Consider the following 6,795-nt stretch of genomic DNA (forward strand, 5'->3'; position numbering starts at 1 on the left):
TTGCCCCTCCCCTTGGGTATTTTCCGCATCCTTGACCAAAACGTCGAATGATCTCATGCCTTGTGCAGAAACTGGTGTCAAACAATACCTTTCAGTTAGCGAGAATCAAAACATCAGCGAATGATAGTTCCCGGACGAAATTAGGGTCTGACAGTTGCCCTTCTTTACTTATCTTTTATTGAAAATGAAAAGGTAAGTAAAGATAAGGACACTAATTTCATCCAAGTGATCTTGCTATTCGACCAACAACTAGCGAAAAACCCAAGAAGCGAAACCTGTAAAAAGAATAAATGAATGAAGTATCAAAAGTTCTAACTAAAAGACATTGTAGTCTTGCACAACAAAATAGGAGACATTGAAGTCTTGAAATGTAAAGACAGAAGACATTGAAGTCTTGAAATGTAAAGACACAAGACATTGAAGTATTGGAATGTAAAGACAGAAGATATTGAAGTCTTGGAAATGTAAAGACAGAAGACATTGAAGTCTTGAAATGTAAAGAGAGAAGACATTGAAGTCTTGAAATGTAAAGACAAAAGACATTGAAGTCTTGAAATGTAAAGACAAAGGACATTGAAGTCTTGAAATGTAAAGACAGAAGACATTGAAGTCTTGAAAATGTAAAGACAAAAGAGACTGAAGTCTTGAAATCTCTCACTAAAACGGGAACACACTTAGTAAAGAAACAAACCCCCAAACTGATCAGAAGAACACACATTTTTTTTAAAAAAAAACAATGCGACTAATGAGGAATGAAAGCATGCAGATAGAATTTCCCATAACCAAAAATGAGATTTAAGACAATTGCATTTTGTTTCTAAAAGAATATTAGAAGAAACATTGGGTCCAACCGAACAGAGGAAAACTGCACAAGGTGTATGATGTGTCATTATTTTCTCCTATTTCTTAACCCTTTTTGTCACCATTTTAATTACTTACTAGCCTTAATTGTCAAATTAATTATGCAGTTTTATCATTTGGGCCTACTTGACTAATTTTGTGTTTTTAATTTAATTTTAGGAGAATTATATGCAATTGGGCTTGAATCTGGAATTTGGCTTGGACTTGAAGAGAGCAGACAATTTTATTTTATCCAATCTTATCTTATCCAAATTTTATTTCATCTAGATTTTATTTCGTCCAAATTTTATTTCATCTAATCTTATCTTATCTTGTCCTGATTTTATTTTATTTCGTTTATGCGCTTGGACTTAAAACAAATTTGTAAGCTTTGGGGCAGAGGACCTATATAACAACTCCAGGGTTTTAGTTTAAGAGAGTTTTGGGATAGGAGAATAATTTTAGGGTTTTGCAAATCCAGTTTTTACTGTTTATGCGCACTGTTCAAGTAACAATAAAATTCATTTTCTACAATTTCGTTTTCTGCTTCAATCTTCAATTTTGTTTTCTACTTCCAATTGCAATTTCGTTTTCTGCTAATTAATGGAAGGCTAAGTCTCCAGCGTTGTTTTCTCTAGAGGATCAAGCACAACTCTTTTTGAGGTTTTGTTATTACTATTGAATTCTGATCAGTTTTTCCTCTTCACCAATTGCTCTTTAATTGTTGCTATTAATCCATGCATACTTAGTGCTTGATTAATTGTCTCTGCGCTTAATTTACGTTCATGCTTAATGATCAGTTTCGTTCATGATTAATTGGTGTATGTGTTGCTTAATCACATAATGACAGCCTTATGTTAATTTTTGCTTAGTAATTTAATTTATGGTTGGATTAAGTGGTTGAACTGATTAGGGATAAATCCTCGTAACCTAGGATAAGAGACTTGCTTGTGAATCAAGGGGGAACAACATGTTCTAATTTTGTTATTTCTTTAATTCGAATTTGCTTTCGATTTAATTTACACAAACAAACAAACTCCCCCAATTCGTTACTGTTTTATTACTATCTGTTATGAACGTTTGGTTGACCATTGCTCGTTGGCAGACGACCTAGGATCACTTCCTAGATACTGCATTTTTAATGTTTATTTGATTCATGTACGGCCTCGATCAAATTTGGCGTCGTTGCTGGGGAGCAATGGGCCAAAGGTTCATAATAGTGTTTAGCTTTTTGTGTGTAGCTTTGTCGTTTAGGTTGTGAGTGTGTGTTGTTTTGTTTTGTGTAGCGTTTTGTTTTGCATTTCAGTTGCGTTCCCTGTTTAGCGACTATTTTAGCGACTGTTTCAGTTTTGTGTTTTGCTGTGAACAATGATTAGCGACTGAGAACTAGCGACTGATTTTGCAATTTAATTGGCGATTTTTGTTTTGATAGTTAGAGTTGTTATTTTTGGCTGATTTTTTGTGTGGTAATTTCTTTTGATCCATATTTTGTGTGAAAAATACTAGGAGCACTTGGTGTGGCAGTATTTGAGAGACAAAAATTTTGGGAACTTATTTTTAGCAAAACTTAAAATGGCCATAACTTTTGCTTCGGGTATCAGAATGGCTATTATTATATATGCATTTGGGGTAGAAAAAAATTTCACATACTATGACAACTGGCATTGGGGTCTCCCAAACATGAAAAATTATCCGTTTACTAATTTTTTTTTTATTTTTCAAGTATTATTGTCCTACTTTTCTAAACTTTTCTTAGGTAGTTTTCATAGTTAGTGATTTTTTTTTTGAAATTTTTTGTGCTATCTTTTCATGATTTTAGGGTGTTGCTCACAAAATTTCAGCTCATTTGGATATCGTTTGAGTATAGCTGTAGTTTTACCCCCCTTGTTAGGTGCTTGTTGAGAGATACATGATTTGCTGCATATAGTGCATGACTAGGGGCAATCCAGGTGATTTACAACCCTTTGATCCTGAAATAGATAGAATCTTTCATAGATTAGTTAGGCATAGTGTGCATCCTGATCATTCTATGCATTTTGAGCATTTTGAGCATTCTGAGTATCCTATTGCTGGTGATTCTGAATATTTTGATTTTGAGCATTCGGCTGTTAATTTTCATACTGAGAACATGGCTCAACCTCCACCTTGAGAGAGGACTCTTAGGGAGATGGTTGCACCTAATTTCACTTATGAAAGCTTGTGCATTCAATATCCTGATGAGGGTGCTCCATATGTTCTCAAGACTGGACTAATACATTTGCTTCCCAAGTTTCATGGTCTTGTAGGTGAAGATCCTCATAAGCATCTTAAGGAGTTCCATATTGTTTGTTCCACCATGAAGCCCCCTGATGTCCAGGAAGATCATATCTTTCTAAAGGCTTTTCCTCATTCTTTGGAGGAAGTGGCAAAAGATTGGTTGTACTACCTTGCTCCCAGGTCCATTACCAGCTGGGATGACCTTAAGAGGGTGTTCTTGGAGAAATTCTTCCTTGCATCTAAGACCAATGCCATCAGAAAAGACATTTCAGGCATCAGGCAACTTAGTGGAGAGAGCTTGTATGAGTACTGGGAAAGATTCAAGAAATTGTGTGCAAGTTGTCCTCACCACCAGATTTCTGAGCATGGAGAGGAGTATGATTGATACTGCTAGTGGTGGAGCCCTTGGTGATATGACCCCTGCTGAGGCTAGGAATTTGATTGAGAAGATGGCTTCCAACTCCCAACAATTCAGTGCAAGAAATGATGCTATTATCCTTAGAAAAGTCCATGAGGTGGCCACGGATTCATCTTCATCTGTTGAAAATAAAAAACTTGAGGGAAAACTTGATGCCTTGGTCAACCTAGTAACTCAACTTGCCATGAATCAGAAATCTACATCTGCCCCTGTTGCAAGAGTTTGTGGTCTATGTTCTTCTGCAGATCACCATACAGATCTCTGTCCTTCTTTGCAGCAATCTGGAGTCAATGAGCAACCTGAAGCTTATGCTGCAAACATTTATAATAGACCCCCTCAGCAACAAAACCAACAACAGCAAATTAATTATGATCTTTCAAGCAACAAATACAATCCAGGTTGGAGGAATCATCCAAATCTGAGATAGGCAAGTCCTCCACAATAACAACAGCCTGTCTCGCCCTTCCAGAATGCTACTGGTCCAAGCAAGCCATATGTTCCTCCTCCAATGCAACAACAACAGCAGCAACAACAAAGACAACAAGCAACTGAGGCTCTTCCTCAACCTTCCTTAGAAGAGTTAGTGAGGCAAATGACCATCCAGAATATGCAATTTCAGCAAGAGACAAGAGCCTCCATTCAGATTCTGACAAATCAGATGAGGCAGATGGCTACTCAGTTGAACCAAGCTCAGTCTTAAAATTCTAACAAATTGCCTTCATAAACTGTGCAGAATCCGAAAAATATGAGTGCCATCACCTTGAGGTCTGGCAAGCAAATTCAAGTGCCTCCACCAGTAGCAGCACCTGCACTTGAACCTATCAAGCTTCATTCAACACCTGAAAAAGAGGATGAGATAGTTGCACAAAAGAGAAAGCTTCCTGATCATCAAGGAGCTAACAAAAATTTTCATGCAGGTGGACCTTCTACTAGCTCTGATTTGCAGCAGCCTATTCCTCTTCCATTCCCACCTAGAGCAATTCCCAACAAAAAAATGGAAGAAGTGGAAAAGGAGATCTTGGAGACCTTCAGGAAAGTAGAGGTGAACATACCTCTGCTAGATGCCATCAAGCAGATTCCAAGATATGCCAAGTTTCTAAAAGAGTTGTGCACCCACAAAAGGAAGCTCAAAGGCAATGAAAGGATTAGCATGTGCAGAAATGTGTCAGCATTGATAGGTAAATCTGTTCCTCACATTCCTGAGAAATGTAAGGACCCTGGTACTTTCTGTATACCTTGCATTATTGGGAACAGTAAGTTTGAGAATGCCATGCTAGATCTAGGAGCATCAGTTAGTGTCATGCCTCTGTCCATTTTCAATTATTAATCTCTTGGACCTTTGCAATCTACAGATGTGGTGATTCATTTGGCAAATAGAAGTGTTGCTTACCCCGCAGGTTTCATAGAGGATGTGTTGGTTTGGGTTGGTGAACTTATTTTTCCTGTTAATTTTTATGTTCTTAATATGGAAGAGGGATTTTCCCATGGTTCAGTTCCAATTATTTTAGGCAGGCCATTTATGAAAACAGCCTGAACCAAGATAGATGTTTATGCTGGCACATTGTCTATGGAATTTGGTGATATTGTTGTTCATTTTAACATTCTTGATCCCATGAAACATCCATCTGAGGATCATTCTATTTTTCGTGTTGAGATAATTGATCAGATTGTTGATGATTATATGTTTGATTTTGATTTTGTTCTTCATGGTAGGAAACATCCATTTTTATCTGATTTGTATACTTGTCACTCCTTATGCATTGAATCTGAATCTGAGTTTGAATTTGATCCTATATCTGATTTTTATGCTGAGAGTGAATTTGAATTTGAGTCTGGTTCTGATTTTCTGAGTGTTGTACCTCTTGATGTTGATTTTTTAGAGTCAGAACGCACTAACCATGCTACAGGAAGTACATATACTTCTTACTTGCTTTATGAGGTACAAGCAGAGGAACCTTCCTCTTCTCCTACCCTGGTTCCTCCCCCTGTTCAGCCATCACCCACACCAGAGTTGAAGCCCTTACCAGCAACCCTCAAATATGCTTACTTGGAGGACAAGGAAAAATTTCCAATGATCATCTTTGTCTCCCTTGCTGTTGAGCAAGAGGAGAAGTTGTTGCTAGTTCTCAAGAAGCACAAGAAAGCCATTGGATGGACTTTAGCAAACATTCTTGGTATTAGCCCATCTACCTGCATGCATAGGATACTTTTAGAGGATGAAGCTAAGCCAGTAAGGTAGCCACAACGGCGGCTCAACCCCGTCATTCTAGATGTGGTGAAAAAGGAAGTGACCAAGCTCTTACAAGCTAGAATCATCTACCCCATTTCTGACAGCCAGTGGGTGAGTCCAGTCCAAGTGGTTCCTAAGAAGACAGGCCTCACAGTGATTAAGAATGAAAGGGATGAGCTTATCCCCACAAGAGTGCAGAACAGCTGGCGAGTCTACATTGATTATAAGAGGCTGAACCAGGTGACCAAAAAAGATTATTTTCGCCTGCCATTCATTGATCAAATGCTTGAGCGCTTGGCAGGTAAGTCTCATTACTATTTTCTTGATGGTTTTTCTGGTTATTTACAAATTCATATTGCTCCTGAAAAGACCACATTCACCTGTCCCTTTGGCACTTTTGCCTATAGGAGGATGCCCTTTGGCCTATGCAACGCCCCTGGTACCTTCCAGCGGTGTATGCTTAGCATTTTCAGTGATTTTTTAGAGAGTTGCATAGAGGTGTTTATGGATGATTTTACTGTTTATGAATCCTCCTTTGATGCATATTTGGATAGTCTGGATAAAGTTCTTAATAGATACATTGAAACTAACCTTGTGCTAAATTTTGAAAAATGTCACTTCATGGTAGAACAAGGTATAGTTTTAAGGCATATCATTTCCAATAGGGGCATAGAGGTAGACCCTGCAAAAATAGTTGTTATTTCACAATTGCCTTACCCCTCTTACATGTGAGAGGTTCGTTCTTTTCTTGGTAATGCAGGGTTTTATAGGCGCTTTATCAAGGATTTTAGCAAAGTGGCCCTTCCACTATCCAAGCTGCTGCAAAAGGAGGTGGAGTTTGATTTTGATGACTGGTGCAAAGAGGCTTTTGATTGCCTAAAGCGTGCGGTGACTACCACCCCTATCATTCAGGCACCTGATTGGACAGCCCCATTTTAGCTAATGTGTGATGCATCCAATTACGCATTGGGGGCTGTCCTTGCTCAAAAGATTGACAAGCTGCCTCAGGTGATCTACTACGCTTCCAGAACTTTGGATGTTGCCCAAGCAA

General features: G+C 38.2%; 1 non-coding gene across 1 annotated transcript; it reads right to left on the reverse strand.

Moving 5' to 3' along the window:
* Window positions 1–3,346: 3,346 nt before the first annotated feature.
* Window positions 3,347–3,453, reverse strand: LOC112999885 (small nucleolar RNA R71). Its single transcript, XR_003265103.1, has one exon. It is a non-coding gene; the product is annotated as a small nucleolar RNA R71 (small nucleolar RNA).
* Between the last annotated feature and the right edge of the window lie 3,342 nt (window positions 3,454–6,795).

This window comes from Glycine max, chromosome 16 (assembly GCF_000004515.6).
Source record: "Glycine max cultivar Williams 82 chromosome 16, Glycine_max_v4.0, whole genome shotgun sequence".
Lineage (NCBI taxonomy): Eukaryota > Viridiplantae > Streptophyta > Magnoliopsida > Fabales > Fabaceae > Glycine > Glycine max.